The sequence below is a fragment of the Triticum urartu genome, chromosome 7A (assembly GCF_056163025.1).
Source record: "Triticum urartu cultivar PI428250 chromosome 7A, HENAU_Tu73, whole genome shotgun sequence".
NCBI lineage: Eukaryota > Viridiplantae > Streptophyta > Magnoliopsida > Poales > Poaceae > Triticum > Triticum urartu.
The window spans coordinates 22,056,072-22,066,778 of record NC_141879.1 but is presented as its reverse complement, the minus strand read 5'-3'; the positions used below and the strand labels follow the sequence as shown (position 1 = coordinate 22,066,778).

At 46.2% G+C, this 10,707-nt stretch overlaps 1 long non-coding RNA gene across 1 annotated transcript; it reads left to right on the top strand.

The window, feature by feature from the left end:
• Positions 1-1,117: 1,117 nt before the first annotated feature.
• Positions 1,118-3,786, top strand: LOC147957102 (uncharacterized). Its single transcript, XR_015612141.1, has 3 exons — positions 1,118-1,806; positions 2,418-2,468; positions 3,106-3,786. It is a non-coding gene; the product is annotated as an uncharacterized LOC147957102 (long non-coding RNA).
• The last annotated feature ends 6,921 nt before the right edge of the window (positions 3,787-10,707 follow it).

Genomic DNA, 10,707 nt, shown 5'->3' with positions numbered 1-10,707 from the left:
ATGTCTTATCTTACATATTGTTGGTATGTGACAGGTTGAGACGGCATGGAAGAGTGCTCATTTATTCATGGAGCTAGCGCAGATAATTCTTTTTTTGAGAGAGGGATTTGGGCATCAATCTTTGGTCTTGCTCCTGATTATGTATCGGAAGGGGGAGTGCTAATTCGGTAACAATGGCTATGTTTTATCATTTCCTTTTTTAGCGCTCTGCCATGTTTTATCTCGCTGGCTTCAATGTATGTTTTGGCCATGTAATTCGATGGTGCTAATTGGCTTACGTGGTTATGTATTATGAATATTACTGTATTAGGAAGGCTCGTATCACCATTATTTTAGGGAAGTTTAATCCATGTATGTTTTGGCCATGTAATTTTAAATTCTTAGCTGCATGGAAGTGGTACCTTTTAGTTCTTTGTGCTGCTTACAAAACTAATCATCATTGGGCTGTACATTGACTGGCATAACCTAAGATTATTTTTAGTATTTTTCTTCTTGGTAAGCTTTCCGTTATATTGGCAAAAATGTTGCTTGAAGGTTTCAAATATATTACACCGGAACTATTCCAAGATTGCTATTGAAATCTTCCTTCTGGAAGTACTTGGAAGGAAGATTCTTGCCCTGTTCAGCTCCTTTAATATTCTTGAAGGACACATAAAAAAAATTCTGGATGATGCAAATTTATATGAATTACACATGGTAGACAGGGTTAATGCCCGGATATTGTGTAGTCTTTGCTCCTTCTCTAGAAGGGGTATATGCTCGAAAATTGTATTATCTTTTGTCCAGACTCAAATTTTATATGGCTGCTGGATCTCTGGTTAGAATTTATTTCCTGTGTTCATGTCTCACTAAGTTACCGCTGTTGAAACTAAAATGTATGAATGCAAAAAGGGTTTATCAAATCCATGCTAATTGCAGGACATGCTTGTATTGAAAAAGCAATCATCTTTTCACATATACAAAACTCTGTAAGGTTCGAGTGCTGGTTTTGGAACTGCTTCCGTTTCTGTTTTACTGTACTCTTCTCAGTACAGATGATCCCCTGAACTCTCAAGTTTCAATTTTTGTTGCATATTTCTCCATTTGCAGACCAGTTGTTTGGTTGTCCTTTTAATCAAAACTTATGTTGCTATGTTTAGAGGCGAGTCTGCATTAGTCTCATCCTGATGGAATTCATTAAGATCATATCATGGTGGGAATGTTAAGAGTGGTGACCTTATATTTAGAAACAGCAAGGTGATCCATTTGTTGGTTTGTGCCTTCTTCCTGTTAAGTTGTTTTCAGAAATTATTACTAGGTAAAAATCAATCTTATTCACTGCTATGTGACAAATGGAATGATTTGTCATTTTCGATGTTGAAGTGCCATCATCTAGGTTTACAATTCCCCTTTAGTTAGTTTGTGTTTTTAGAAACTGGAGAAACAGTTGACTTGGTTCCAAAGAAGTACGATTGCTTCCTGCATTTCTAACATCCAGCAGGCATAGGATATTGGCAATCTCTAAATTTGTGCATGCATAAAAAGTAGTTATACACAGTTGGAAACTCTGTTTTTTATATGTGATTGAAGAAAAAAACTTTGCTTCTAGAAGTTGAGTTTCCTTCTTGAATATGTGGTCTTTAATATTCGATGCTGCCATTAGTTTGGTCTCTCGAGTATAAAAAATCTTTTCGCCCGGTGAGATGTGTGACTGTGTCGTCTTCTTGATGCAGGTGCTATTTTGTTTGTCAGTGATAGGCCTCGTGGAGTTGCAGTTGGTATGTTGGATTCATGTTTGCTGCATGGAAATATTATAGGATATAATTGGTAAGATCCATATTTTATTTAATCCAGAACTCTTGTACGAAAACTTGTGCAGTAGTCAAAATATGTTGTGTATAAATAGGAATAATATAGTTGGCAAATAAGATGCTACCGTTGATGCTCTCCAGCAGTAGCTATGCAGGTATATTTATCTTCTGCAAATGAACTTCTATAGAATTATGGGCTTGGTATTGCAAGCTTGACAGAATCTTAGCATTGTCATATGGTCGGCGACCACTTCTCATTGTAGTTGCATCACAATTGCGATTTGGACAAGTTCCATTTAAAGAAACTATAAATTATTCTCAGTGATTTATTTCTGTCTCAACTCCACATATGGCCGCCACTGATGATGTTCATTCTGTCTCATTTTTATGAAGGTAGCCCTACCACAAGCCATAATCCTTGAAGCATTGACCCACCTATACATCATGGACCCAATTTAATTTATTTTTTTGCTTTGCCTGAACAATTAGTACAATATGTTCCTTAGAAATCTGCATCTACCTCTCTGCAATAGTTTTAAAGTTCACATATCATGTATATTTATTACCATATCCTGCTTAAACCTTTGGGCCTTCTTTGTAAGAATATCTTTTTTTTTTCTATTGCAGCTTTCTCCTGGAACCATCGTCATAAACCAATCAACTATTTGAGAATGGAAGGTAGGCCACTATACTCGATTACTATTCTCACATTGCTTTGCTATCTGCTATTTTCGTACCTGACTTGGCTTGCCTGTGTACTCCCAAATTTAATATTCCCTTTCTTAGTTAACAGTGCTATGCACGTATTTATGTCATTCCTGTCTATTTTTTAAGCAGAATAAAGGAACACCCCGTGGTAAAAGGTTTATATATGGCCCGACCAATTAAGCACTGATATGGCATAGGCAGAATATATGGTTCTTTCCAATTATTAGTTGTCCTTTTCCATTCTGAAAGCAACTGAATGTGATGACAAACCATACTAACCAGCCAAGTGCCATGGTTTCAAAATCATATTCTGATATTCCTACACGCAAATCATTTTGAGGCGAAGAACCAGATGTCTTTTGCCTCAAAGTAATTTAAAAATCAAGCTGTCAGAGCTAGCTAAAGGTCTCATTGCGCATTCCTATCTTCTGTAGTGTGCTGATGTTTGTTTTGTACAACTTATAAGGAACTATGCACTACTATGATCTGGATATGGTCTATGTAAATATTGCACCACATCCTACCTGAAAAGGAATTGGAAAATGTATTGCTTTTTCAGTCGTGCTCACTCGTTGGCTTCTAATTGCTAATGCCTTGCTGCTATCAGGAGAAGACAACATCAAGAAGGCCATGGCTGAGGCAAAACTGTGAACAATAAGCGGGCAAGATGTGTTGACACAAGATATCTTTTGCTATATCGTGCATCATGATCGTATGACCCACTCTATGCATATGAACCACTATATTGGATATTCTTACATTTTATTGAATCATATCCTTCCTTGAGAATTGTGTCTTAGGCTTTTGCTCTCATGCTCCTGCTGTTGTATTAAACTTAATGTCAGCTAATGTCCTTTGGCACCCCGCACTGTTGTACTAAACTTAATGGCAGCTAATGTCCTTCGGGCACCCCGCATCAAGGTGTGTTGCCTATTTTTTGTGGTCTTGTGAACACACTGAACTTGATGTTACCTTATAATCTCTTGCCGATATTGAGCATCACTATGTCTTCCTTCTATCATGTTTCTTTTTCACTTTATTATTATCCGTTGGGACCGGCACCCTCGCGCCAAGGCGCGGACCCGATCTAGTTACCTATGCCGCGCTGGCTATGGATGTGCTCTCACGACGCCATCACACCCTACTTGCGTGCAAATAGAAGCTTGGGAAAGCCTAGTGTGCATGCTCTTGCAATAATAGAAGTTGACGGATGGTCTACGTAGGCAGTACCGCTTCTCTTTTCCTGGTGTCTCTTATTCCCCTATATACATTTTTCACGTACTTTTAATGTTTCATCTATTGTTTCTCCCGGACTAGCTTCTGTTTTTTCCTGCACATGCCACATATTTGAGTATGATAGAAGATTGTTCCAGGTAGTAACTCGATGCCACATCTCGAGTGAAGATGGGGCGGTATATATGCACACACAACAAACGCCGGGGTATTTATGGTTGATGGTTGTTGATTCAGTACTATTGTGATGATGTCCTAAAATTCTGGAAAGGCCTGGGTGATATATTTCTTGGTCATCCTTCATCTTGAGAATAACATAACGTCTAGCAAAGCATGTACCCGTCCTTTAAAACTAGGTTCTGCTCGCTTGTGATCGTGGAGAAATGCATCCTGAAAGCTTGGAAGCAATAATTAATACTTCTCTGTGTGTTTTCAAAAATGATATTTTTCCTCTGAATCCTGTGGGTTATCTTGTATTGACATAAAAGAGACAATAACCATTATGTGTTGCATCATATTTTCCTTATTTTTTTCACTAAGTTCTAAGTAGTTTTAGCAACATACCAAAAATGTTTCTCCTATATTTTCCCAAAGGATTTTCAGAGAAGCCTCTTTTTAGTACTCATCTGATCTGTCACACGGCTGCAGACTGCAGGCCGGCTCTAGTTGATAGATGAGGTAATTTCATTGGAACTCATAGAACTTTCGTTCGATATTCGGTTTAGTTCTAAAACTTGCAAAATACTGAATTGTGGTCACTTAACTTGTCTTGGTGTGCAAATACGATGCTTTTAACCGTATCCCGGTGTATGGCCTGCACGCGTGGCGAGCCAGTGTGGTGTAGGCCCGCACGTCAGTGGTAGAAGCATTTTTTTTGCAGACAACTCCCTTGTGTTCTATTCTTTGACGTAGAAAATTTATCAAAAAATAAAATAAAATGAAAAAACTGCACAGAGTGAGATCCGATCACAAGATCTACCGGTAAGTGACTCGCATAGATAGAAAGAAGACTATGCAGGCTAGACGTTTGACCTGCACAACTATACATTATATTATATATATATATATATATATATATATATATATATATATATATATATATCCTATAAGAATTTCAAAAACAAAATCTAAACGAAAAAGGGAACCAACACTGTTTGAACCTGTGACCTCCTCCTGGTCAAACATCATGTGTGCGTGGGCTAACCACCAAACCAGGTTGCATAATGCCTGAAAATGCTAAACAACATTTGTGTTGTTTGTCTTTGAGAATAGTGAAACTTTTCATCATGAGGTAGCTTAAGATTAATTACTCCCTCCATTTTTATATACAAGGCCACAAACTCAAATTACAGGTACCAAAGTAAAATTTAATGCTTTGTCATGTAATCTAGCTTTTCCTTTCGTTTACTGTGATCATTAATACGCTGCATGCGTGCAAGTAAGATGAGTGGAGCTCATTATGACTACTGGCATGCAAGTACTAAATGAGTAGCTAGTACGAGAAAATATCATTAACTTTTGTCTCGATTACTGTTTGTGGCCTTGTATAGATGCAAAAGGTATTTTTCAAAGTGGCCTTGTATAAGTAAATGGAGGGAGTACTATATTTAGTTTGAATTGGCACTTATCCCTAGATAATAAGAGGGTGACTAGGGCCGACACGGGAAGCGCGGCCTCGGGATCGACCGGTGTGCTCGTGCCCGAACAGCGCGCGGACATCGCCTGACCCCTCTCCCTCGCCCGCTGCTGCTCGTACTGGACTGTCGTGCCTCGGACTCGGGCGTCCTCATGCGCGCCAGCCCCAGCGAGGGAACGAGGACCCAGTGGTGGCCGGGTACCACTTCGGGCCAGAGGGTGATGGAGATGGACAGCGTACCTGGAGGAGCGGAGCTGCGCGGCGGGCAGGAAGGGCCGGCGATGTCGTTGGCGCTGCGTCGGCGGGCGCTGAGGAAGAAGATCCACCGCTGTCGGGGCCACCTTACTGGAGCGGCGACCTCCTCAATCCGATGCGAAGGGCCACCTCCTCCGTGTCAATGTTCGATACGTCGGATTATGAACCAGAGCCACCGCTGCTTCCGTCACCGGTCATCAGATCGGAGGGGAGGGGGTCGAAAGTGGAGTGGACGGAGAGAGAGGAGTGAAGTGGAGTTCGGATTAACTGGTGTCTAAGATTTTTTGGATTGAGATATTTGTGGGGACGGAGTGGGCTTGGCTGATGTGGCGATGCCCGGGCCGCCTTATAAATGCCTCATATTTGAGTTGAATATGAGAGGTGTCGGTCATCCCGGGCGGTTGAGACCCGTTTGAGGCGTCCGTCTAGATTAGATTTCTGTGACTGATTAGTGTAAGCATTTACAGTACTGAGCATCATCATAGTCGGGTGGTTAGCCCATGCACATGCGGCGACCAACATAACTTTTTTCAAAATGTTCAAACAAACGGGGCTCCGTGTTTTCCTTTTAGATTTTGTTTTAAATTTGTACAGTCTTCAAATGACATATAGACTGTAGTTGTGGAAGCTAAACGTGAACTATCATTGTTCTGGTGGTTCACCATGCTAAGGTGGCCGCGGGTTGTGTAATGGATCCATAGCAGCCGCATCCTTTTTTCATTTTAATTGATGGGCTTTGTACGTGAATAAATAAAATGGAAGGGAGTCATCTGCAAAATGAATGCTTTCAGCCATTGACAGGTGGGCGTATGCCACTTTTTTTTGCATGGTAATACGTGTCTCATTCATATCATAAAGATTAAAGTACAAGTCACGTAAGGACCAACATGACAAAACTGAAAAGATAGCAGAATATCCCTGAGCTTGACACCAACGCCCATCACCTGCCTCCGGCACCACGACAGCAGCCACCGAAGAAAAGAATGATGGATTACCTCCTCACCCGAGCTCGACGCGGCTCCATTGCTGATATGCAGCTTTGCATATGCCACATTGGCAGGCTACATGTGCAGGCCGTATGTCCGGATACCAGAGAAATCACCGTATTTAAATGCGGAGACAAGTTATATGACCACAATTCCGTATTTTGCAAGTTTGAGAACCAAACTAAATATTGAACGCAAGCTCCGTGACTGTCAATGATATTACTTCTTGATAGATCAACAAGCTGCATCTCCTCCCTGCAGGCATGGAATTTTTAAACGATGGCGAGTGTCATCCATGAGGAGCTAGCTAAGTGCCAACTTGGTCATATGTACCATGTACGTACCGGATTGTCATACATGATCATCATCTACCCTAGCCTCTCCGTGTTAATCTTAGTCAAAGCAAACAATAAGACTTTGTACAATGCTAAATGTTTAAGGAGGTGCTTAAAAAAATAAATCAGATCATCTGAAGTATCCGTGTCTATTTCTACAGGACAGGTGCTTAATTAAGCATCTACCATATATAAATATGCATTGATGCTTGAGAAATGTCTGGTATATGTTTTTAAGCACTTCATTTAAGCATCTTGCATTATACAAAGCCTTAAGCGTGTCTGTCCCATGGAGGTAGCTGCGCCGCTGAGATCATCATGTGAGCTCATCAATCAAAACAGTGCGGCTAATTAATATTGTGCATAAGAAATAACATGGTGTCCCCACAAATCGAATACTAACATGGCCTTCCTTGTTCCAAATGGTTGTAGTTTAATTGCATCATACACAGCTTATAATAATGTAATGTTGCGTGTGCATGTTCCGACGGCGACATTGCGGTACCGTGTCAAGCTAGGATTGACAAGCACCAGCTAGCTCGTTTTCTTTTCTTTTAAAGATAGCTAATCTTTAATTAATATCTAGTGTGCAACCATCATATATCAGTGGATGCAGGAGCTTCATCTATCTGCGTGACAAAAAATTGCCGCCATCAATTTATTCTATTCACCTTTATAATGATTTTTCTACCAGGAAATTCTTGTCGTCTAGCGGAAATTCAAGAAAACCCGACAATTGCACATCATATCGAGGCAGGCCAGAATTAAGAATGTGAGATGATCGATGCATGCATACTTTGTACTCCACATGGATCGATATCTGGGACCGGCTGGGCACTTTTTTTTTTGAAGACGAGGTTAAGACCCCGGCCTCTGCATTAATCGGTGCATACAGTCATTTTTATTACTTCTCAACAATGGTACAAGAACACACATCGAGCCATCCGAAGCCACGACTCATATTACCTTCATTTCAGTTTACAAGTCCTACACGTATGCCTAGATTGCCAATTTTATCATCTTAATATAAACTATATAACATAAAAGTTATACGATTTGAAAATACAACATCTGAAGTTTGGTCAAATTGTATTAGGTTGGTCAAATTGACGATCTAGGGGCACGCGCACGCCCTGTAAACTGAGAAAGAGGTAGTACCTACAAACACGGTAATGTGGAGTGCTCTCGCTCCTTATATTTAATACCGGTGTCGTTGTCGATCCATCTACATAATGTATCAGAACCAACAGCCGATGCAGCAGACCTAAAGCGTACACCACATGTACACGTTTTAGAAGCCGCCATCGTCATCGAACCACTGACCCATCTTCAGGAGAGAGATCTGCCTCATCCTTGCCAGTCCGGTCATCCGTCGACGTCACCACGGCGCCCAACGACACCTCCGCCCTACACTCGTCCATCCAGAAGCGCAAACTCCAGAAGATCCGTCGTGCGTAGCACTTGCCGAATAAGCATGACAAAGCGTAGCACCTGTTGGCCAGGCATGACTTGACGTCACCATCGAAGCTCCATGCAAGATGAAGACGCTCCACCTCTCCTGCCTCCGTCTTCCAGCGCTGCTCCACAAACGATGCTCCTAGAGAGAAACGACACCGCAGTGCCGCCGTCGTCTGATCTGGAAAAATAGTTCCTAGGGTTTCCCCTGAAGCATCACGAGTGGGTCGATAATAGTTACAGGACGATGCCTTCATCAAGGCAACGGCGCAGAACGCCGCCATCGTCCGCCGTCGTCTCGATTTTCATCAGCAACTATGTCTCCCCGACTCGCAGCCGAGACTAGATGACAAATCTAGAGATCCGATCACCCAGCCTCAGGCTAACCACCCCCAACGTATGAGATGACCACCACAACCAAAATCCTCGTGATGTGATGGAGTCTCGGAGTGCCACCATGAGCCATCGCCGAAGCCGACGAGATGCAGCAGATTGAGGACGAATCAGCAGTCGCCCGCCTAGACCCGAAGGTCCCAGATCGAGCCAGGGATGCGTCCCGGCCACCGCTGCCTTCATCTCCTAACAATCCCGCCGGCTGCAGCAGATCCCCCCCTCCCATGCACCCCGGCCGTCGTTGCTCGCCATCCTTGTCGCAAGAAGGTCCAGGTCAGGCCGCCGCCTCCTCAGATCTCGGGACGCCAGAGGAGGTCCGCCGTCGTCGCGCCACATAGTGTTCGGCCGGCGACGTTGCCGGCGATGGCGGAGGGAGGGGAGGTGCGCGTAGGATGAGGGGAGGTTGGGTGGTGGCCGCCCGTTGCGGCCCTGCGGTGGCCGCACGGGTTCGGGAGGGGAAGGAGGTGCTGGTATATGTTGCGGTCCTGCAGCTACCGGCCGGGCATATGGATAAAGTGTACCAGCTTCTTGTCGGAAGCATGAGTGAGATTAATTTCTAAGGCTTGCATGCACGGTCCACACTCCACGTGACCACATACATTAGAGCATCTCCAGCCACGCCCCTAACAAGGCCCTCAGGCGACTTTTTGACCGCCGGCGTCAAAAAATTGGCCCAGTCGCGCCCCCAAGGACCCAATTTTCGCCGGCTCGGGCCGAAATTGGCGCCGGCGGACCCGACCCGACGCCGGCATGCTGGGGGCGCTCGGGGGCGCCGGGAGAATCATGTTTGGCGCGAAAGAGCCGCGGGCCCTCCTTGCCAGCGACTCGTCTCGCTTCTCGCCGCTTCGTCGTCCTCATCGCCTAGTTTCCGGCCGCGAATCAATGCCAAAGCTGTCGCACGGTGCCGCGCCGGTCAGCCTCCGCCATTGATGCCTCACGGGCGGCGCAGTGAAGGCGTGACGATGCACGTCCCCGCGCATGCCACGCGTAAAAGCGGCGGCCACGCGTGCGCGCGGCGCCTCCGCCTATATAAGCCGACCCCCAGCACGCCGATGGCACGCACAGAGTCTCCACCACCGAAGCGCCCTCTCTCCCCCTTACTCCCTCTCCCCTCGCCGTCCCCAGTTCAAAGAAATGGCCAAACGCTTCCCAGGCGATGGCGCGGCGGCGAACGGCTTCGGCCGCCGCCACCTTCATGAGGACGAAGCTCGGCTCCTCTTCGAGGCCGAGTACCCGGTCCCGCCGGACATGCGGGTGCCCGGGGCATGGAGAATCAGCGCCAGCGGGGTCCCGGTGCCACCACCGCCCATCGGGGCGGCGCGGCGTGCGGAGATCGCGCGTATCCGCGCCTCCCTGCCATGGGCGGCGAGGGAGGGGCCGCGCTACGTCCCCGACAGCCCGCTATGGGAGCCGTACTTCCGCCGCCGTCACGCCGAGCAGCTCGAGGCGACCAACGGCGTCATGCCCTCCGGCAGGTTCAACTCCGAGGGGCGGCGCCGATGGTGGGGCGCGCCCGGCCGCACGCTGGAGGCCGTCCTCGAGTACATCGAGGGCGGCAACACGCTAAGGCTGGAGTACCCCGAGCCCCCGTCCTTCCCTCGCCGTCGTGGGAGCTCATGGACGCCGAGGCGCATGGACCCCAGGGCGTCCTCCTCCTCGTCCGGTCGGCCGACCGGCTCTCCCTGCCTCCGCCCCGTCAAGCCGGAGCCCCAGGACACGCCTGTCAGCCGGCGCACCCGCAGCTCCGGTGTCCGCATCGCCGACTCCACCCCCGCCTCGGGCCACCTCGTCCTCGTCACGCCCAAACCGGAGCCCAGCCTCCCTCAGGAGTACGAGGAGATAGCCCGGTGCGGCTTCTCCGACGAGGACGCGCTACGGTGGGCGCGCGACGACTACCTCCGCGACGAGATGGTCCG